The following is a 23,279-nucleotide window of genomic DNA, read 5'->3' on the forward strand; positions in this document are numbered from 1 at the left end:
GCGCCATGCTAACTTCCAACCACACCAGCTTTATCTTCTACAGTGGGGCTCCCTCTTTGGGGCTAGCTTCATCTCCTCACCGCTGCCCTATCATGCCAGGCACATCCCAGTTCCACTTTGCTCCTACCTTTCCTCCTGCCCCTGAAATACTCCTCTCAATGATCATTCTGCTTCGTGATTCCTAAGGGATCCATCTAAGAGGAAGCATTCTGAACTCTTTTTTTTAAAATAATTTTTATTTCTTGAAGAATTACAAAGAATATTACATATGTCTCCCCCCGCCCTTTGACATTCCCCCGGCCCCTACCCCCTAGTGTCTTGTGTCCATTGGTTATTCTTATATGCATGCATATAAGTCCCTCCCCAGGCTTCCCACTGTAGTTTGACAGTCTGTTCAATGCTGCTCTGCCTCTGCATCTACCCCTGTGAACTCTTAAGGAATGATCCGTGTTGACCCACAGCAAGACTATCAATGACTCCGTTTTCCTTTTTTTGTCAGGAAGCTTTGGAATGCTGCCTAAACATATCATTAAAATGTAAAACCTTTTTATTATCAGGCTAGATCAGTGGTTCTCAACCTTCCTAATGCTGCTACCCTTTAATACAGTTCCTCATGTTGTGCTGACCCCCAATTTCATTATTACAAATTGAACGTAATTAAAGCATAGTGATTAATCACAAAAACAATATGTAATTATATATGTGTTTCCCGATGGTCTTAGGCGACCCCTGTGAAAGGGGTCGCGACCCACAGGTTGAGAACCGCTGGGCTAGATGGTTTCCTGTGAGCCAACTACCACCAAGGTCAGACAGATAGTATATATTGCAGGGGAATCTCCAAAAATCCAAAAACCAAGGGCTCCCAAGTATTTCCATCACCTCTAAGTGGCATCCCCTTAGAATGTTAAGTCTCTTGCACTTTGCCAGTACTGTTTCCTACATCTATAACACCCTCCCCGATGTACAGTAAAGACAATATACGGAATCGATGCTTTGTCACCCAAATCTGATTCATAAGAAGGAGTTCAGCTTTAGTTAAAAGCAAACAATACCATGTTTTCCCTGTGCACCTTTTCCAGTTGTGAAACCCTTGCACTAAATGTACCTCTGAAGTCTCCACTAGGGCTAAAATTACTTAATTTTAATACCTACCAGGGAAAGATAAATATTAATAGATGTTAGACAAGAGTGAGAGTAAAATGTGTGCATTTTTAGATGTTTCCTTTAAACAACTCGAGGTACTCTGGAAATTCTTCTGAAAGTGCATAAATCATTTTCCCTGTAAAGGTCCACAAGCATCTCAAATAAACTCAAGAAACAGAAGAGTAGAAACAAGGAGGCCAAAAGAAAGCCTGGAGACCCAAAGACGGAAGCCCAACTTCAGTGAAGAGGAGGCAAGTGCAGAGGGTAATGACCTTGGCAGTGTAGGGAACAGCTGCTCCCTGGGCCACAGCAGCAACCACACTCAAACTGTCATCACTAGCCTTCTATGCTACTCCTTCCACCAGTATTCGGTCATCTGATATAACCACAAGGAAAAAGTTCCTATCCCCTCAGATGGCAAGGAAACACTTGGGGCTTTTTGTTTTTCATAGAATTAGGGACTATTATTACAAATATGCCCATTTTCTGTTATACTGAAGACCCATTTACATTTGCTTATGTTTCTGTTTGTACTGATAGGAGTTACCTTTTACTAAAAAGCCCTATGTTTTCATTACTGATGTCAGCCTGAGAATTTCACTCTGAAATGCAAGCAGCTCCACATCACAGTGATTTTATTTCCTCATGACAGCCATGAATTAACATTTAATTAGTCCATGGCATTCTAAGGCAAATAAACATGTTACACTTTTAAGACAGAAATATATGAAAAATCTTTCCCTTTCTAATTTATAATCAGTTTTGTCTGCTTATAGACATAACTGGTGTTGGATGTTTTAAAAATGAATGGAGAATGTTCTAACCAGGCAACTGTGGTTCTATCATGTCTGATATTCAGAAGAAAATGCCAACTGTTCCATTTACTGCTTTGCAAAGTGCCTGCTACCGTAAGACAACGGCTTTCTAAAGATCTGAAGCCAAGAAATGGGCTGGATTGTGCATGGAAGAAGCAAATAGGTGGTAAGGCACATTTTAGACATAAAGGAATGATTAGATTACAACCAAGCATGTGCAGATTTCATAGAATGTCGGCAAAATGCAAACAACACAACTCGTTGCTCTTCATTTAAAACAAACAATGAAAATGACTTCATATAATAAATTATAGTTTTCCATTTAAATCTTCACAATATTTATTTATGCCAAGGGAAAAATGTGTATTTTTTACAAATACTATTTATTCTCTTTAAATCATGCCAACAATTCCTACTAAAAATTTACTCTGTAACTTAAGCTAATTCTTAAGATAATTCTCCCCAGCCATTTCAAAAACATAAAAATAAGACCAACTCTAGTTAAAAATGTGTATTTACCCCAATAAATGTAAATGTTAAGAACTACATTTATTTTTCATATATGCAAAAACATATATTTAGTAACCATTACTGTGTATGGTGGGAATATCAACAGATGAATGTTGGGAAATGCAACTCTTTGTCTCCAATCACATTTTGTAAGCACTGATACTTGTTTCCTATTAGAGTTTTACTAGGGGCCAGTGCACAAATTCGTGCACCTTGAAAGGAACTGTGGGCTGCGAGGCTGCAGTGAGTACAGGGGAGGGTCTCGGCCCATCCTACGTGCTCCTGCCTGGCCCCGCCTGCCGCAACTCCCGGTCCCCTTTCTGCCGGCAGCTGCATTCCCGCTGCCACATGGCAGCGTCAGCCCTACTTGCACCCGCTGACAGCACAGAGTGATTGGGGCCGGCACCAGCAGTAGGTGCAAGTGGGGCCATCACCAGCAACAGGTGTGAGAGGCAGCTGCCAGCACCGATTGTCCCTCAGGACCAGGGGACAGTGGAGAAGCCCTTAGGGGCGATTGGGGCCAGCAGCTGCCACTTGCACCCGCTGATGGTGCCGGCGCCAGGTGCCAGCACTGGGTGCGAGTGCCCAGCGGGACTGCGGCGCGCGGGAGCAAAGAATTTTCAGTAACCACCAGAGGCTCGCCCCAATGACAGCAACCGGCACCCCTCCTTGGTGTGGCGCCCCCGCTCACCTGCTCCACCATCCTGCCGCGGCCGATGCCTGCCATGTTCCACGCTCTGCTGCCCACGCCCGCCATGTTTCGCGTGTGCCCTCTGGTGGTCAGCGCATGTCACAGTGACTGGTTGTCCAGTTGTTCTGCTGTTTGGTCTATTTGCATATTAGGGTTTTTTATATATATATAGGTTATAAAATTTCTGATTTACAAAATGTCTTTAAAATGCATAATTATGAGCAATTTAGTCCCAATTTCCAGGTCATGAAATCAGACTCCAATCTTCTTCCAGATAAGCTTACTTTCATTTCTCCAAATTTCATCATCAGTGACCAGGGGGATCCTTGGAACTGCTAAGTACGAGGAGCTGCCTGAAGTTGGAGCTAAGCGAACTCTTTTCTGGGGATTCTAGTGCTTGCTGAGCGTCAGGCAGAACACGCATTCTCAGCCCTTGCTGTTCACTAGAATCCTTTGAACTTTTAAAAACTCCTGATGCCTGGACCCTACAGCACAGAGAATAAATGAGACTCTCTAGAGATAGGGCCTGAGCACTGGTATGTTTATAAAAGCTCCCCAGATGACTGTAATGTGCAGTTAGCACAGAGAACCACAGACATAAGAGACAGATGGATGTTACATCACGGTCAGCTCGTTATTGCTAACAACCTGGTGAACCAGTAACACTGAACAGAGAAAAAATGAGGGGAGGCTTCCATGGTAGATTGATTGTGATGGGAGAAGATTCTATTCTGTAGATACAAGAGGATAGAGGCAATAGTCAGAAGTCCCTCCCACCCCTGTCCCAGACTGTACTCCCTCAGGAGTCGATTCAGATTATCTGCAAAGTGAATGCCATCAACTCAAGCCCAGAGCACAGCTTACATGGGAGGCCCTAAAACATTCTTTTTCTGGAGTCCGATTTTTGATGTGCGTGCCAGCTTTCTTCTGGGTTTACCCTTCTCAATAAATTAACTCTCCACCCTGGGAAACTGACCCACTGAAAAACAGAGCACAGCAAAAAGGAAAGCTGCTACATTACATTTTAAACTGCATCTTAAAGACTTTTTAGTGATTATGATGAGCGTTTTCACTTCATTTCATCCCAACAAAGATTTATTGCTTAACTGTTATATGCCAGGGAATAAAGAACAGAGAGATGAACCTGAAACAGGTCAGCACCGATGAGCTAACAACGTTGGTGGAGGTGGACAGATTAAAAAAAGAACACATCATTTTGATACAGGCAAGAACAGAAATATATAAAGTTTCAAAAAATACAGAGAAAGGGCAGATACATTTTGTCTGGAAGGAGGTCATGGACAGCTTCACAGAGGATCACATGACTGAGCAGCATTCTGAAGACTAAACAGAAGTCCCCAAACCAGATAAGGCAGGATGAAACTTTTCTAGGAAACAGTCCATGCAAATGATCTCAGGCATGAAACAGCCAGGAACTGAAGAGAATTGGCTCTGCTCTCTTTCTCCTAAAATAAAAAATGGCAAGGATCTTGAATTTGAGGCTAGGGAGTAAGCGTTTATGAAAAACATATTCCGTGACAAGAATGCAGCTAGTCTTTGTTTTGTTTTTACACACTCAGATCATATTACAAAGAAGAAAACTGAGGCTCAGATAAGGGCTACTGCAGACATCCCTGGCATTGCCCTCTCATGAGTAGTTAATTACTTTGTTCATATTATTCTTATGTTTATACGAATCGTTTTTAATAATGTATTCTATCAGTTGCCCTCGTTACATGGAGAGTATTAAGATGAATTACTGGTGTCCCGGGTTTTGGAATTAGCCACCAAAGTACTTCCTCATCTCAATAGTTAAATATTAACACTCTGCTGATACCTGCCTGTGGAGCGTGTGTGTGTCACACGTCATAAATGTAAGCAGTATGGGGAGCGAGTAATCAGGAACTAATCTGTGCCATATTGGAATAATCACCTTCACAGCGAAACCTTCAATAAAAGCAAATCTTTAAGAAGTGCAATCGGGAATTAAATGATTTTAAAATAGCAGGATGTTCTAACGCTGAATCTGGAAGAACTTATTATATAACTATTGCTAAATAGTTGTATTCACTGTTTTGAAAATATTTTTTAATGCTAACCATTTTAGGACACTTATTTTTAGTAGACTAGGTTAATATGGGCTTGTTTTCTTTGCTACTTCTCTTGTACGAAAAGGTAATTCTTTAATGTCGACGTGGGCCAAAACCTACAGAAGTTCAATGCAGATATCATGTCAAGTGCCACTCGACAGCCTCTTGAATTGTGCAGAAATCAAATTAAACCCAGTCCATTTCTTACCATTGAGGGGGTTTTCCTTGGGCACTAATTTATTTGGTCAGGACAATAAATTCAGTTTTTCTTCAGCATGAACCAAACTGCTATCTTAGGTATACATTGCCTTACTCTACTTAGATCTCTGTTCTTTGAATGTCTGGCATCCAACTAAAAATCCTTTAATAATTCTATTATAGCTCTATCTTATACCACCTGACTCCAATGGGATATTCTCTCCGAAAAAGCAAGCTGCTCTGAGTTCCTTTAAAGTTCTAAAAAGTTAATTAACATTTGCCAAGCACTTTGAAGATAGTACATGTGTCAAGAGTAATAATTATTTTTTTAAAAATAACATCACAGGAGCTACCATTCTATAATTTTTTCTCTGCATCTTTATTATTATTTTTAATCCATGCCTGATTCAATATCCCCCAAAGGCAGGAGGCATGCAGATATAAGCATGTCGTCTGTATTTTCTTTCAAGTAAGTGCATAGTCAGGCAAAGAATAAAGAAGCACTTTTCACACCACATTTGCTCTGCACCACTTTTAGGCGCTAATTAAGCACATTTAAAAAGCACTATTTTGAGCATGAAGGAAGCCCTCTGCACCAAAAAGCAGCTAGAAGGAAACTGACCAGTTTTAGGTCCCAACTCCGACTCTCAGAGCCCTGTGATTGTGGCCACAATTCCCCTAACAGCCAAACCAGGAGAGGTGGGTTAAATCCTCTACCCAGACACCCTCCACGCACCCTCCACGCAGCCTCAGCACTGTGTCCCTGCTACCTCAACTAACCAAGCCCTGGAAATCAGCCTGCTTAGGTGTATCAGATCGTCAAACACCGTAACTCAGACTGGCTGTGACAATGTAACCAATTATCTAATGAATTTATTAACACTTTAATGAAGTACTTTTAAAAGGATGATCTCTCAAAATACAAACTCCTAGTAGATCCAATAGCGAGAACCTACGTCTAAGAATCCAGAAGAACTCAGTGATTTCCTTGTAAGCGAGGCTCATTTTGGATGTCCTCCCACCAGCCAGAACCCCTGCGTATTAAGTCTTCCCACCGTGTGGCCTTCCACACAGCACATATACTACATGTATCACGCTGAGTACACGGTGGCTGTTTATGAAGGTCAGGGCCCTTGTGGAGGAAGTGAGGAGCACTGGAGACTGCACATCAGAAGACTCAACTCTAGAAAATTTCTTAGGAGGCTTTACTTCCGGAGAAGATGGCTCACCACATTCAGCTTGTCAAACCCTTGACAGCACTTCAACTACCTTGATTAGCATAAAATGCTTACTGGCCAAAGCAGAACTGAATTGTTTAACTTTTCTCTCACTTTGATGATGAATGTCACCATTTTTAAAAACGATTTTTAATTGATTTTGAGAGAGAGGGGAAGGGAGAGAGAAACATTAAGGCAAGAGTGAAACATCGATGGGCTGCCTCCTGCACAGATCAAGGCAGAAACCTGGGCATGTGCCCAGACTGGAAATGAAACAGCAACCTTTAGGTCCTTTAGGCGTGGAATGACACCCAGCCAACTGAGCCACGGTGGCCAGGGCTTTTTAAGAATATTTTAAAGGATGATCAACTGCTTTAAAGTAAATGAAAACATTTTATATTCTTAGGTATATTTAAAAAACAATGTTCATTTTTGCAAATTAGCATTTATTTAGCTTTTGTCTGTAAGTATCAGGCATTTCCTAAAACTATAACCAAATGTTCAAAAATTCAGTGAAAAGCACATTGCTTGTAATGATCCGTGAGAAATAACACTAAGACTTCAAAGGTAGGAGAGAGCTAAATGAATACAATTTTAAAAAGCATTTACTCCTCTAAGACTCATAAAGATCATGCATCTAAATTAGTAAATACTAAAAGATAAAATTAAACTAATTCATATATTTCAATAATTTAAAGCACCGCAGATTTGAAATTAATTAATAAAAATATCCTGAAATCCAGGAAGATGATAAAATTGCTATCTTCTGTGTTATTGGAATAACGTTTGCTTTCTTCCTCAATTAGTGGCTGGGAGAAATTTTAAATGTGGTGATAGTGTCCTACAATATGCAAGCTGGCAATTTAAAAACCTTCCCATAAAGTCACTATTTCCACCACTTTTAAACTCCTAACAAACCAATCAGAGCATTTTCATCAAATGTCCAGCAAAGCTACGAATGGTTGGACATGTTAGTGCCAGTCTGCAGAGGAGCAGGCAGAAGGAAATATGCACGAAGTCATTCATGATGGAGGGCAGAGAGAAATCACGGTGCAGCATATTTTGTCTGGACAAGCAGGTCAGCGCTGGGTGGGTCCTTCCCAGTAAGCCAGGGGACTGCTCGCTTTTTAAAGTGCCCGTTCACCTAGTGCATTTTCCAGGGGGTTTATAAAGTGCATGCATAACAGGTACCTGTTCTGACAAACAGGCAAGTACAACTTGTCACTTGGCACTTTCTGGGTTACTTCTTGAAAAGGAAGTCCTGTTTTCAGCCATTAGTGGGAGACAGTAGTAGTCTCGCCTTACCTGCAGTTTCTCTTTCCATGGTTTCAGTCAGGGGTCCTCAAACTTTTTAAACAGGGGGCCAGTTCACTGTCCCTCAGACTGTTGGAGGGCCGGACTATAGTTTAAAAAAAAACTATGAACAAATTCCTATGCACACTGCACATATCTTATTTTGAAGTAAAAAAACAAAACGGGAACAAATACAATATTTGTATTTGCATGTGGCCGCGGGCCATAGTTTGAGGACCCCTGGTTTCAGTGGTCCAAAAATATTATGTGGAAAATTCCAGAAATAATTCATAAATTTAAAATTGCACATGTTCTGGGGAGTGTGATGAAATTTCTTGCCATCCGGCTCTGCCCCACCTGGGATGTGGATCATCCCTTTGTCCAGCGTATCCACATTGCACATGCTACCTGCCCGCCAGCCATTTAGCAGCATCTCAGTTATCAGACCTACTCCTGTGGTATCACAGTGCTTGTGTGCCAGTAACCCTTACTTTACTTAATAATGACCCTAAAGCGCAGGAGTAGTGATGCTGGCAATTCAGATATGCCCAAGAGAAGCCATTCTATTTTATTATAAGTTGTTGTTAATCTCTTACTGTGCCTAATTTATAAATTAAATGTTATCACAGGTATGTAAGTACAGGAAAAAACATAGTATATATAAGGGTCTGGTACTATCCATGGTTTCAGGAATCACTGGGGTTCTTGGAACATTTACCCCATGGATAAGGGGAGTATTACTATAGACAAGGGCCTTTAAGAGGTGGAGACTGGAAGAGTCGAGGACAAATAGCTATTTTTGTTAAAGTTCTAATCATAAGTAGGCATAGTCACCACCCAAGCCATCTGAAAGCTTCAAAGTCTTCAAGATAGTAAACTAGAGGAAAAGTTAACAGGGATATTGTAGATCACAATTCAATGGAAGGGAAGGATAACAGAATCTTAGGATGTGAAAGCTGGGATAGAATCTTTTAAAAAAAATGTTTTTTTAGTTGATTTCAGAGAGGAAGGGAGAGAGAAATATCAATGATGAGAGAGAATCGTTGATTGGCTGCCTCCTGCACACCCCTCACTGGGAATCCATCCCCGCAACCCAGACATGTGCCCTGACCGGGAACTGAACCGTGAACTCCTGGTTCATAGGCTGATGGTCAGCCACTGAGCCATGCCAGCCAGGCTGGAATCTTTATTGGACTAGACTGGATAGTCTAATTGCCTTACGTAACCAATTCAGAGAAGTGAAAATAGTCTGTGAGACCTCTTAACTTGTAATACAAATTCACAGTACATGTGCAGGATACACCATTAACTTATCTTGTTTGTCATATGAGATGCAATGAAGAGAAGCCGGCTGTGGAAGAGGCCCGGCACCACGGCAAAACAAGTAGCCACAGGTACACAGATAGGGAATGAGACTTAATTACTTTGTAATTAAGTCTTTTTAGAAAGTTTTGCTTTATGTTCTTAAACACTTTTGTTGTCAATGTTTTCACCTGGGACTTGCTTATGTTTTGAAAATACTCTCTAAATCTGACTTTCTCCAATAGGGTAGGAGGTTGGGGAGAATTTGGGGGGCACTCATCATGTGCTAGGGATTTTACAGATAAGCTCTCAGTTCATCTTGATCATTATCCTGTGAAATATGTTGTATCCATTTCACACGACAGAGAGTCAACGTTCCAGGAGGTGAGTGGATTCCGCTGAGGGCCACAGAGCTGAGAAATGGCAGAACCGGGACTCCAACCCAGGCTGCGTTACTGTAAACTCAAGTTGCTTTCAACTGATCAAGTCTTAAACTATCTAATACTTATCCAAGGAACAGTCAGGCAAGCCATGCAACAGGGACTTTTAAGTGGATCCTGATTCTTACACCTTTGTTCCCAATCCTCTGTCCTCATGGTTTCCAAACATTCTCCCCCCCATGGACGCTTCTCTTACCCTTATTACAGAGTTTCCCTTCTCTCCCTATACTTTTGGAACTGAATAGAATCAAGAGATGCTGGGTCAAGTACTACAATAGTATTAGTTCCTAGTCATTCGTGGTGGTCACACTCCCAACACGTGATATGTAGCAGCATATTTACTTCCCATGTTTAACTCTTGATACTGTTTCCACAAATTCTAGCCATGTGATATGATGATCTGGCTGTGCACAGGACAGCATGTATCTATGTGGCCTTAAGTAATAAGGAAAGAATTCTGAAGCAAGACCTTCTACAAGTGTGTGTAAAATAAACATGATGTGTGATGGTCACAAAATCCAAGTTTTAAGTGGCTTCCCCAGGTGACATAGTTCTAAAGCAACATGGTCTATGTCATTAAGCAAGCTTCACACTCATGCCTAGGCGTCTAACTACTTGGCTACTTTCCCTCCCACCAGAACTGACGATAAATAAAATTATTAACCACCTCCGACCAAATATGAAGATGCTAATGAATGAAGACTCAAAGGATACACATATTTATTGGAGAATGATTCCTAGAATGTGTGAGTTATTCCTCGTTTTTGATTAATCAGGTACAAAGTACCAAACAGAGCATATAATTTCAGAAAAACAAAACCAGTATGACTATTGAGAAAAAGAAGTAGGATTGTAACCACTAGAATCACAGATTTTATGAAACCCACTATAGAAAATGCATTTTGCACCGTGACCTGTCACACAATACATAACTAAAAGTTTTCCAAAGCAGTGCCTACCATCACGATGTGCCATGTTCTGTTATTTCTCTATTTCCTTTCTTAAATAATACTTATGGGGCTCAACAAAAGTGATTTCATGATTCACTAATGGGTCAGGCCCACACTCTGAAAACCCCTGTGTCAGAGGACTGTCAAATCCTCCACCGTCTGCATCTTTTGACGAAGGCAGACAGTATGAATGGATCATGGCATTTTTTCCGATGAGTTCTGCCAAGCCTCAGGGCCCTTCAAACTAGCATTCCGGGCAGCAAATATCCATTGGAATTGGGACGAAGACAAGACACGGTCACTAAGTTCCAAGAGGACCGGGTGCAGAGGTAGAATAGCTACTTGTGCTATTGGCTCTCGTTGTGCCCCTAGCGCTTGCTTAGTGTCTGGCACACAGAAGCACTCAGAGATCCACTGCAAAGCTGAGTCATTAAATGTCCACTAAGATTAGAGGGTGAGCGTGGGCTCCTCAAGCTCCTCTGTGAATCCTTTCTCTCCTTCTCTCGGCTACTCCGCAATCTCAATGTAAAGCTTTCAAGAGTCAGTGGTTTTGAGCACTGCATGTACCCTCCCTTCTTTCCAAGCCCCATCTTGTAATGGGTTTTCTGCACTAGGCTACTTGATGAAAAGCATCTCTGCTACTTTCAAAGACAACTGGTTTATACTTAAAGAATCACCCAAAAGGGTTATGAAGTGGAAAACCACAGCAGAGTTCCTTGGTAATCTGGCCCAGGAAGGAAGGAGGGAAACTGACACGCCAGGACTTGGGCTGGATGCGGATGCATCTTCTCACCTCCACCTTTCAACAACATGCCTGGTTTCATACTATCACCCCCATCTTCCTGGTGGGGAAGCGAACTTTTAGAAAAAGAAGGCAAGGTCACACAGTAAATGTTTGGCAGAGCCAGGATTAAAACAGGTATTTCAACGATCTTTTTGTTATTCCTCGGCCGCTCCTGAAAATGGCATGTTAAGTCACAAAACAACGATGACCAGAAGCCTCGAATCCCTTCGAAGTGTGTGAATTTAACAGGTTATCACCGTGGAGAAAGAAAACCCATACCTTAGTAATATATTTCATCATGTAACTTTATTTTTTTCTTTGCCAAATCTTCGTGAGTTATTCATTGCTGGGTATGTTTTCCTTGGCAGCTAGCTAATCTTGGCTCAGGCATAAGTTTTTACTGTACAGCAATTCAAATGTGTTAAGTCCTCTATTACACAGAAAAAAAAAGCATGTGTGTGTGTTTATAAAGTATAAAATGGAAAATATATGAATTGTGGGTGTATATAGGGCAGTTAAAAAAATTTGGCCTCTTGGCTCTCACCAGAAGCAGTGGAAGGAAATGGAGTGGAAGAAGGCAGCATGGGTCAAGTTTAACTCACATCCACCCCCACACAAGTACACATAGCTTGATATAGTCACAGAACCTACAATGTGTAATTTGCCCAATCATGACCATGAGTCACTGTGAAAGTTACTACGGAGGTTGTTCGAGAAAGTACATTTCTGCTATAAGTTTACAACAGTGGTTCTCAACCAGGAGCAATTTAGGGGACATTTGTCGATGTCTGCAGACATTTTTGTTTGACACAACCAAGTAAAGGCTAAGGACGCTGCTAAATATCCCACAATACACAGGACAGCCTTCCACAACAAGAACTTATGAAGCCAAAATGTCAATAGTGCCAAGGTTGAAAAACCCTGATTTACAGGTGATGTTGTTACCTGAGCAACACAACTACTTTACCCCAACTGCCTCTCTGGTCTTAGTCTCATCTGTAAAATGGAGATATCAGTATCTGCCTTATTATTTGTTACGAAGATTACATGAGTCTTATCATATAAAGCATTTAGAACAGTACCTATGACATAGTAAGTGCTCAGTAGATGTTATTGCTCTTACCACCACTACCACTACCACCGCCGCCGCCACTGCCACCACCACCATCATCATAAATCATCAAAGCTCACTACTGTACAGGGCAGTATTCTTATTAGCTGGATTCTGGGGGAGGGGAAAGGATTTTGTGGTCAAATAAACTTGGAAAATAGTGGAGTAAAATCAGACAGATTTCTATATTGCAGAACTTCTCAGAATCTTTAACAAGCAAAATTACATGGCATGTAGAATTTTCACAACTGGTCTGACTGAAGAACCCTATGCGGAATCTTGCAGGATCGAGCACTCTTTCGAAGAGGATGGTGTGGTGAAAGGATGGTGGATTGAGAATCTACAGATAGAACTCAGTTCTTAAGTCTACCATTTACCAGCTGTGAAGCCTAGTTAAGTCCCATGACCCTTCTAGACCTCCATGATCACCAATGCAAAACAGAATTTGGGCCCTTCCAGTTATGAAAGGTTCTGATTCTCTGATACTCCTGCGTGCTGAATATCACTAGCAAAACTCAAAGTCATGAATTATCAGATAACAATGACACTATGGTCAAGCCAAATCAAGAGCTGTGACAAAACACAGGCCAATCATGTCCACCAAATTAATAGCCAACACTGGGAAATCAAAATGAATATCATGCACGCAATAAATGCTAGCTTATTTGTTGCTGTTGTTTCTGCAAATGCAGCCTCATCTTCTAAGCAGAAAGTGGGGCTAACAGAAAAGAATATGGAAACAATGAAAAATAGGTTTCCACTACTCAGATTGCACACCAGTGTAAACCACTCAATTATCTCTTGTTAGGTACTAAATAAAATCTGCAGAGAACATGACAAGACAGAATTGCTGTGTGAAGGAACTAAAGCTCTCCTTGGAGAGAAAGATGCGCAGATATTAGGCATCAGGCGAGTGCTCTGACAGAGGTTTTAACAAAGAGCCCCGGGCGCAGAGTAATCTTAGTTATGGCCATTCTTATACGTTAAAAGCACCATGGAAAAACCACAAACAAAATTGGAAAATTAAGTGGAGACATTTATCTTCTTGTTTGGGTTTCCAGATGAACATTCTTACTGCCTCCTGTTCAGACATCACCTACAGGAGTCAGGAAGATACCTGAACAGGAGGGTATGTATGCAGCTTGTCATTCACTGGGATCTTCACCACGGAGTGCACTTGTACGGTCTGGCCCGAATCCACCACGCATGACAGAAGGTGGCACGGGGTGGAGAGATTTGTGCTTGTATTGTCCAAGGCACTGTTCCATTATATTATAACTGAAAGCTATTGTAACTTGCATAACTGGAATTGCTCACTCTGGGGTGCACAATTAGCCATGGTTATCTGAGTAGCCAGTGTACAGTTAAATCCTCTTTTAATACCAGTCCCATAGGCCCTAGGTCAGATTAAAAACCTCAAAACACCAACAACATTAATAACAACCCTTTTTGCATCTATGGATCCCTTCTCAGATGAAATGCATAAAAATAAGGCGTTCCAGATTACAAAAGGAACCAGTTATATTGAATATCTAAATATTAACATACATTTACTAGTAGTAATATATGTAATCTTTAACGTATTAAATAAAAATATCTAGCATTATCTATTAACTGCCATTATGTCAAAACTGTACCATACATAAATATTTCTAGATTGACAAGAACTGTAATGTGATATGGAAGTATGTGTGTTTTCTAGGGTGACAAAAGTCACAGGTCCTGATAAAATACTACCACAACTCGTCACCTCCATTATAATCTTAAACAAATGCTAAAATTCAATGAGAGGTTAGTTTAAATAAAACATAAACCAAAAAATGTATTTCTTCCCATCCAAGCTCATGGGCCCGAATTCCATCCTCGGGCCCTCTTGTGACCCATGGACCCCACGTTGTTAGGAAGCCCGACATTTAGGTGATGTCCTAAAGCCTCAAGAACATTCATTAAAAAGAACAAAAAGTGAACTCATCACATGGCTTAATTTCTTCTTCTCCTTGGAAATAAGGATTTTGGTTACAACCGCCAGGATACTTACCAAATGCTCTTGCATAAATGAGCTCATCTGATTCTCACAACGTTCCTGTGAGGCAGGTTTTAGATGAGCCTTAACCCCATTTAACAACTGTGGGAAGTGAGGCCTGTGAGGCCACAGGCTTTTGGACCCGTCCAAGTCACACAGCCAGAAGCGCTGAGCTGGGTGGGACTCAAACACAGAGGTCCCTACTTGGAAGTCCATACCCCAGTCCCTAACTCCTTTGTGGGATGCAACGTGGGGTGGGAGAGGGAGACAACAAAAGCGATTGTTAAGACTCTTCTATCCGCAGCAACGTGCTTAACTAAGTTACTTCTAGATGGGGCAGGCCCTGGTAACTGAGAAGCAACACTCGATCATCTCCTCCTTGTTCACTCTCGTCTACCACCGTCCATAAACTAGCATTTTCTAGAATGCCAAATGTCCTAGCAACTATAGCTGGTCCCTCTGACCCAAACAGAATTCATTTGCTATTATTTCTGGAAGTTCGCCATACTGTTTGCATTTTATTAGCTTTTTTTTTTTGGATGTCAATGATTTCTTGACACATTTCTGATGATAAACTTGTCTGTTTTGGCTTTTCCTTTAAATTATTTAAGTTTCAGGCGACTTTCAATCTGTGTAGTCCCTGTTTTCCATTCCAGACACAAAAGAGAGAATGGCTTTCTATTTTCAAACTACTTTAAGAATATTCTTCCGTCAAAAATCTCTTTCAAAATGCTTGGATTTGCTTGCCTTTTGGTGTTGTCCCAAATATTAATTTATATCATCTACCTCTTAACCCCTCTTGCCAGGAATATAACCACTTGGCTTCAATGGGCCTCAAAAGAGGAATTCTGATTTTTAAAAAAAACCTAAAGCTCTAATTGCTTTTACTATTAAAAGTCATTTTTTCCATTATGAAATTTGTTTTTTATAATTTTACTCTCTTCTCATGTAAATGCAACTTGTCTAACTTTTGTCTTTAACATTTTTGCTTTGACCTTTGAATTCATTTTGATAAATCTTTTTGCTATTGAAGTTTCCTTTGTTTTCCTGCATTTTAATCCTTATTTTGTTCAGCCTACAAACTGACTAGATCTACTTTTTTAGGCCTCTTCTCCTGCTCTTTTACTGAGTCCCTTTGCTGAATTTCAGACACGGCAAAATGTTCACCCTGAAAGGGGCCTTTGCAATTATCCTGCACAGGAGAGCAGGGTTTTTAACCTCCAAACAATAAAAACTATTCCCTACCTCCTTTGCCACCAGAGAGAGCAGTGAAAGAGGCTGGGGGGTAGAGGGGAGGGAGAGAGGGGAGAGAACTGCTAAAGAGAAAGATTAGGTCCAAGAAGTGTTGACCTAGAAAGGGAAGTGGGAGGGAGGGGAGAACAAAGGGAGGAAGGGGCAGAGGGAGGGAGGCAGACAGAAATAGAGATAGAGTGTGTGTCTGTGGGATGGCAGTGCCCTCCCACGGGGAGCTCCTGAAGTCCCCTGGAAGAGGTACAGTGACAGGAAGCATTGAAACTTTGCGGCGGAGCTTTAAGATGGACCACATTTGAGAGACCCTTCGGTGGCCCTGAAGTGTGCCCTCACTTGACACATCCACAGCCCAAGCAACTTGTCTAAAGCCACAAGTCAACACTAGAGACCCAGCACTGGAATACAGGTCTCTGCCCCAGGCTCACCCCCTCACTGCAGAGCCAGCAAAGCACCATTTTCACCCTATTCCTTGGCCTTGACTCTTTCTCTGGCGGGGTCAGGACATGTACGGCTGTCTCAACTCCCATGTTCGTTCTGGCTAGCTCTGACAGCTCTCCTTCAATCCTCACAACCCCAGGAGGCTTTGTACCCACACAAAAGGTCAGGTGTGATAATAAAGGGAAGGGACTGATCATTTATTTAACCTTCACAACTGAGGAAGATATAATTACTTCCATTTCACAAAGAGGAAACCGAGGCTCATGACTGTGCAAGGTTGCAATTAGTGGTATGCTACCCACACTCGCTACTACACTTCAACACACAAACACGTATTAGGACTGTCGTAGGCAAAGAAATATTATTTCTTTTATTCCCTTATTCATTGTTTTAAAAAAATATTCATTGGCCACCTATTATGGGTCAGGGGTCCCAATGGCTTTAACTGTATTCCAGTTCCAGGGCCGTGGCTCCAAAACTCACAAAAAATTACCAGGATGATTCTTTTGGAAGGATCTGCAGGGAAAACTTACAATCCATCTGAAATATGAGGCTTAATAGTTTAAGACGCTATCTATTTCTCTTAGTCACAAATATTACTACCGATATCATTTATGTCTTTTGCCGGACTTGGACATGAAAAACTTTGAACCAGCTTTAAAAATCAAAGAAAAAAAGGGGGACATTCAAATGCTATACAAATGGCTCCCAAACAGGTTTTTTTTCTTTTACTTTTTTAACAAGAGCTCCACAAATATTCTGCTTAATTACTGTAGCAAAGTAATTAAGAGTAGAGCCGTGGGAATAGGAAAGACTTAGGTTGGAATTCCGGAGCCACACCATTTACCAGTTGTTAGAGCCCTTTAATCTCGCCAGGCCACAGTTTTCTTGTTTGTAAAACAAGAACAATCATGGCACCTAGATTATAAGGTTGCTGTGAAGATTACTGGAGGTAATACAGATAAAGCATATGGAACAAAGCACAGCATGCAGGAAATGATCAATAGAGAGAGCTCTAACTGCCATTGGTATTATTGCTCGGGCAATGAGAAGAGTTGAACACATTTTATTTTAATATTGCTTTTGAACAAAGATCTAGATGAAGTTGACAGCCTACCGATTTTGGAAAACACTTTTGTGTTAGTTCTTGATAATAATTTGAGCATGTGTTCTGAAATAAAAGTGGGCAATAATAAATTATGCTGCTCCATTTATAGTTTAGTATTCCCAGTATAAATTATGTTTTTGGGTTAGCTAATAGAGCTAACACATAGTAACGTCTATTATTCTGAAATATGTAGTTGTCTTATCATTTCTACTTGAATAAATTTTGCAAAAAAGTTCTACCAACACTTATTAGTATAGTTAACTCCACCTTCAGGAAGATTTACTTTTCAAATCTGTTTTTTTACAACTATTAACTGATTTATAATTAGCATTTTTTCATTGCTTTCTCTGTGACAATGTGTTCATTTTAAAAAGGAAATACAGAACATTATCTTTTAATAACTGCTAAGTACATTTATTTCAAAAGGTAACTAAGTTTTGTTAAGTATTTTGATCATTCTGTCATTCCATACGATTTACTGCCATTTCTCCAGAATTTGAAAAACTATAGGCACCAATGATAAAAATTATATTAAAAATTAATTCTTGAAAAAATCCAGTTGGTTAATCTTTTATGTTTTCTTCTATTACCTTTCCATATAGTCTTTTTTTGTCTATAAAGATATTTCAGTTCTTCTCGTTGAAAAACAACAAGTCACTAAAAAAAAATCTTTTGGCTAATTTGGTTTAATATTTAATAAGACTAACATGTCTTATATTTTTTCTTTTACATGAAACTAGAAATTTGTTTGCACATATTAAAAAAGCATGATAAAATGTCAATTTTTGATTTTTAGAAGTAATTAGAATGCTACTTACCACACCTCAGTCCAGGCACAAACTTGTACTAGTAATACTTTTACTTCGAATTACAATTCAAACAACTGTTTGTCATGACTAACAGTTACTATGCATATAGATATTCATTTTAAAATAAAATTAAGGTTGTTCTTTTCATTTAAAAAACATTCTAATCTCAATTCCAAAACCAAAAAGAAATAACAAAGCAAACTAGAATCTTATCATTATTTGGGTGCTGGCAAACATGCGGCAGCATTATAAAACTATTAAAGACAAGCTAAAAGTGTACATTGTTTGTCTTGTTCCTTAACTTCATATAGTTCCACTCTTACTCATACAAAAGAAATCAGTTTTGAATCATGGCACAGAATGTGAAAAGGAAATGTCAAGTGACAATATTACCAGTTAGTTTACTTGAAAACCAGATCTAGTTAAAAGCCAGTTAAATCCTAATTTCAAAGACTTCACTCACTATATGTGGATTTTACCACAGAGAGCTCACACTTTTATTGCTTTGGTCTACTGTTTCTCCTGTGAGACTTTTAAAAATTAAGTTACTGAAGTTGCGATAGTAGGTAAAAGATCGGGTTTAAAGAGGGAAAAAATTACCGGAACCCTGTAGAGTTATTCAATAATGACTTTATGACTTGGATTTCGACTTGAACGTACCCTGGAACTAAAAAAAATCTCAGGTGATCTTAGTAAGATCTTACTAGTTTGACTTTTGGGGGACCAATCCTTTGCTTGCATCAACCTTTGGACTTCAAAATAGTTTCACCTCAAATGTATAATAATATTGGGTCTTGATTGGTCATTACATGCCACATTTAGGTCAGTTAGAAGAGCACACATACCGCAAGTTTCTGGAGCAGGCCCTTCTGAGTTGATATTTTAAACATATCCAATTTACTAATGTGGCCAAAGTCCACCGGACTTCACAGAGATAACTTAAAACATTGGTTGTCATTGTTTCTAGATGTAGATCTTTCCCTTTTCTGCTATTCTCAGAACCAGGAGTATTTCTAAGCAAAGAATTTAGATTTAAAATTACAAGGGGCAAAATCCAACAGAGAAATGGAGGAACTCTTACATGACCAATGTTATACCATTTTGATCACTTTAAAATCTACCATTTTACTGTAATTTTTGCCTCTTCCAAATTGTAGAGGCTGAACACACACACACACACCCACACCCACACACCAGAGAACTACAATACAAACTCTAAGTAATTCAAAAAGTAAGTGAAAACCCTAAACGCACTTTTGAGCTGCAGTCTCTTGAATGCTACCCACCCTGGAGGACTTATAATCAAATCATATTCTATCTTTTTTTTCCAATTAGGTTGAAAGAAGTTTGAATAAGGCTACTGCCTATACACAAATGGCACTAATTTTCCCATTTGCGTATAAGCCTTTTAACTTCAGCTGTTGTGCCCCTGGCAAGGAAGTGGAGCTGAACTGGACAAGACTAAAAGATTTCATGGGTTTGATTTGCTGTGGATCATGAAGTCGGCTTTGCAAATGGCAGAGACACTACTTTCTTCCTGCCAGCGCTAACTCCCTGGAACCAGTGTAAAAGGGCTGCGGGGAATCCGACTCCCAGAATTTCTCTTCTGGTTCTGAATCCAGGCTTACTGGGAAGAACTATGATCAACCCACGGAGCTTGTTTTATTAGTGTTCTCCTCAGTCTTTCATCTCAGTACCCGATCCTTTGTCAGAAGTGGCACAGATACAGAAATGGAAACTGGGCCCCAAACTACTTAGCATAAATGTCCCCAAAGCCAATAAAATATGCATTTTCCTTTTGCTAAAAGTATAATTAATACAACCATTCTTATTTTATTCAAAGGGTTGGTGCAATTTGTGATGTTAAAAAATAGTCCCTCAAAAGCGGCACTCTCTGAAAATGAAAATTACTTATTTAACTTTTACAATATATTTCATTTATAAATTGGTCTTAAATGTTGAATAGCCTGGAAGATGGTATTTAAACAATATATAGTAGGTTGTATGTTTGATAAAGCCATGATTAAGAATTTTACAATAGGATTTTTTCCCCATGTCTGCTATATTTTAATGCACTTAAATATATACTGGCTAAAAAGTCAATTACACAATAAAGTAGAAAGTGCTAGGAAATGTGATTAATGTGGATAAATTCTGATCCCAAACTTATTTTTCATCCTTTCCCTGCTGCAAACCAAAGCACGCATATACCATAATCATGCTTGGAATTTTCCCCGCTTCATCTCAATTCTTTTCAAAATTATTTTGATAATTTTCTGGACTCCTCACATAAAATATGGTGAGTGGGAAGTGTCAATATCCATTAATAAAACAGGCACATTAGGATACTTATATTGCACCAATGAAATAACTGATTTACTTGTTATACATTTATGTTTTTTTTTAAAAAAAGGATAGTTAAAAAGCCTCAGTGAAAATACAATTTACAATACAAAGATCAAATTTCACTGTTTCTTATTTAAGGTTGACATATTCTAGATTCAACAACTTTTTTCTTTCTAGTCTATAGAAATATGTTTTAACAGAAAATAAACTTTCTCACTCCTATAAAAAACTTTTAAAACACTTGGGAGATTACTCCTAAGGAAACAGTCTGTTAAATACATCAAGAAACTGTTAAAACATAATTATTGATTCTTTTGTTAATCTGTGGTTCAAAAAAACTGGAAAATACCTATCAAAAACATTACTCTTTAAGAATCATACCATTACATGTATTCTAAAATGTCTTCACAAGACAATTTGACTTAAAGGTAGACACCCCTGAAATGCTAATAATCAGGGATTTAATCTATTGCTTTTTTATAGTTTAAATTTGTTAAGAGACCCTACAGTGTTTATATGTTGAAACTACCCAGAAAAACTAAATAAAGAAAAACTGGCAATTTTATGAAAAACTTAATGACACCTACTGTCATTAAATGTCAATGTTTCAAGCAAAAGACATCTTATAAACCTATTAACAAAGAAAAGAATCATTAAAATAAGTAACTTAAAAATGCTTTGAATTGTCCCATACAGCAATTAAAAAAATTAACTATAACTTCAATTTTAAGGCAAACTAAGATAAATATATTTCTTAATTTGAGAAAAATCATCTGCAAAAAAATTCTTTTATTTCACCCAATTTAACACTGTTTACTTGAGAATGTGAGATTTACAAGTGTGCATTCTCCTTAAAATTCTATAAGTAGAAGGTGTGGCAAAAGTAGGCTTATAGTTGTGAGTACACGAAACAGTTTATTCTGGTATTGTTATTTATTGATTATTGTATTATTTTCCATATATACAACTATAAACCTACTTTTGCCACACCCTGTGTATAACGCGTAATTTTATGCTACCTTTTTATTTTACTTCCTCAAGCATTTTTATAGCTTCTAGAATAACTATCTAGTTATTACATTGTACAAACATGATAGGCTTAACTTTTCTTTCCACTGCATTTTTAAAAAAACAATGCTCAAGAAGAAATCATTTTATACTTCCCTTCTTAATCATCTATTTTAAATTTCAAAAACAGCCAACAATCCATGTTATCAGTCAAGGACTGTATCTGTGATCCACACTTTTTCAGGACGATAAAATTTCACCCAGGGAAATTTCACCCTGTACTCTTGACTTCTCCCCAGTTACCTATCATGTACACAATATCCACATTACAGTACGGTCTGAATATGCACAAATAACACAAACACCACAAGCTGATGATTCCATGAAGTCTGATAAATCTATGAAGATAAATACAAATAAAAATAGAGGGGGGGCTTAAAATTCAATTTAAGATGTGTTTTACATCCTAAGATTAAGGAAGTTGCCCAATGTTCATAAGGCTGTTACAAGTTTAAGAGGAAAAGGTGGCTATAGCTCTAAAGGGGGTACTGAAACCACTGTTATTTTTATATTTGTCTCTTAAAATCAAGATAAAGGCCTTCACTTAAGGATTAAAGTCTGGAGACCATGAGAAACAACCAGGATTCGATTTGAAACGAAAAAAAAACACCCACAAAAACTTAAAAGTCAGTCCCTCCTCCAATCACAAAACTCCCTAACAAATAAACCTCAACTTGACTGTCATTTGTAAATCACCTTTTTAAAACCAATTCAAGCAAAATTCCTTTAAAGTATAAAATAGAATATTGCTTAAATTTCTGTCCACGAGAGAAACACTTGAACGCAAGGGTAAGAAACTCCAGAGAAACAAAAGAAGGTCTTTTTCCTAATCCCATTCCAAAACTGTCACGGACGCCGTGAAGGAAGGTGCAAGGCCCGATTCCAGAAACCAGAGGTCCCCGAGCGGTGAGAGTGCCGGGCCTTATTCTCAGCTGCAGTCCAGGTGTCCGTCGGTCCGGAGCTGACTGTCATTCTTAGTCCTAATACCGCCAGTGCAGAGACAAAGACGGTCCCGCAGGAAGCCCATGAAGGGGTCGCTTACGCTTAAGTTTCCCTTAAACTTCTCCGCTGCCCCAGCGGCGCCAAGAAACCACTCGGTGTTTCTCACTCCGGCCATTGTCTCGCTGCAGGATCAAAGGCTCTAGTTTTAAGGGAAGCACCGCTGGAAAAGCCAGGATCGCAGAGCATCACTTTCCCCACCTGCTTAAAGCGAAAACAAACTCGAATCCCACTACGTGGGCATCTAAAAAACACGCCCTAACTTCTCTTCCCTCTAAGAGGGGAAAGAGGAGGAAAGTGGAAAGTGGCAGTCATGGTCTGTACTAAAGGGGCTTTCTTCAAACATCGGTGATCGAAAGCGCTCGTCCCCATCCGCTCCCGGACACACAGCTCCTTCTTCGCGGGTTTGGGGGGAAGAGGTTGGACCTGTGACTTCGGAGATCGAGCCGCGGAAACAACGGCGACCCGTTCTGGAGGAGGAGTTGGTTCTGCGCCGAGCACGGGCCGCGGTGCCCAGGCAGCGCAGACCCGGCCGCAGCATCCTCGCTCCAGCGTCCGCGCCGCCGGAGCCTCTACAGAGCGGAGCGCTTCGTGCGTGCTGCCTGTTCCCGTATCTACTTATTAATCTCTGAAGGCCTTGCTCTTCGTGCCTCCCGCTTACATGAGGTTCGTTAGAACATGTAGGTTCCTCCC

This window comes from Myotis lucifugus, unplaced genomic scaffold (genome assembly GCF_000147115.1).
Source record: "Myotis lucifugus unplaced genomic scaffold, Myoluc2.0 scaffold_221, whole genome shotgun sequence".
In the NCBI taxonomy this organism is placed as follows: domain Eukaryota; kingdom Metazoa; phylum Chordata; class Mammalia; order Chiroptera; family Vespertilionidae; genus Myotis; species Myotis lucifugus.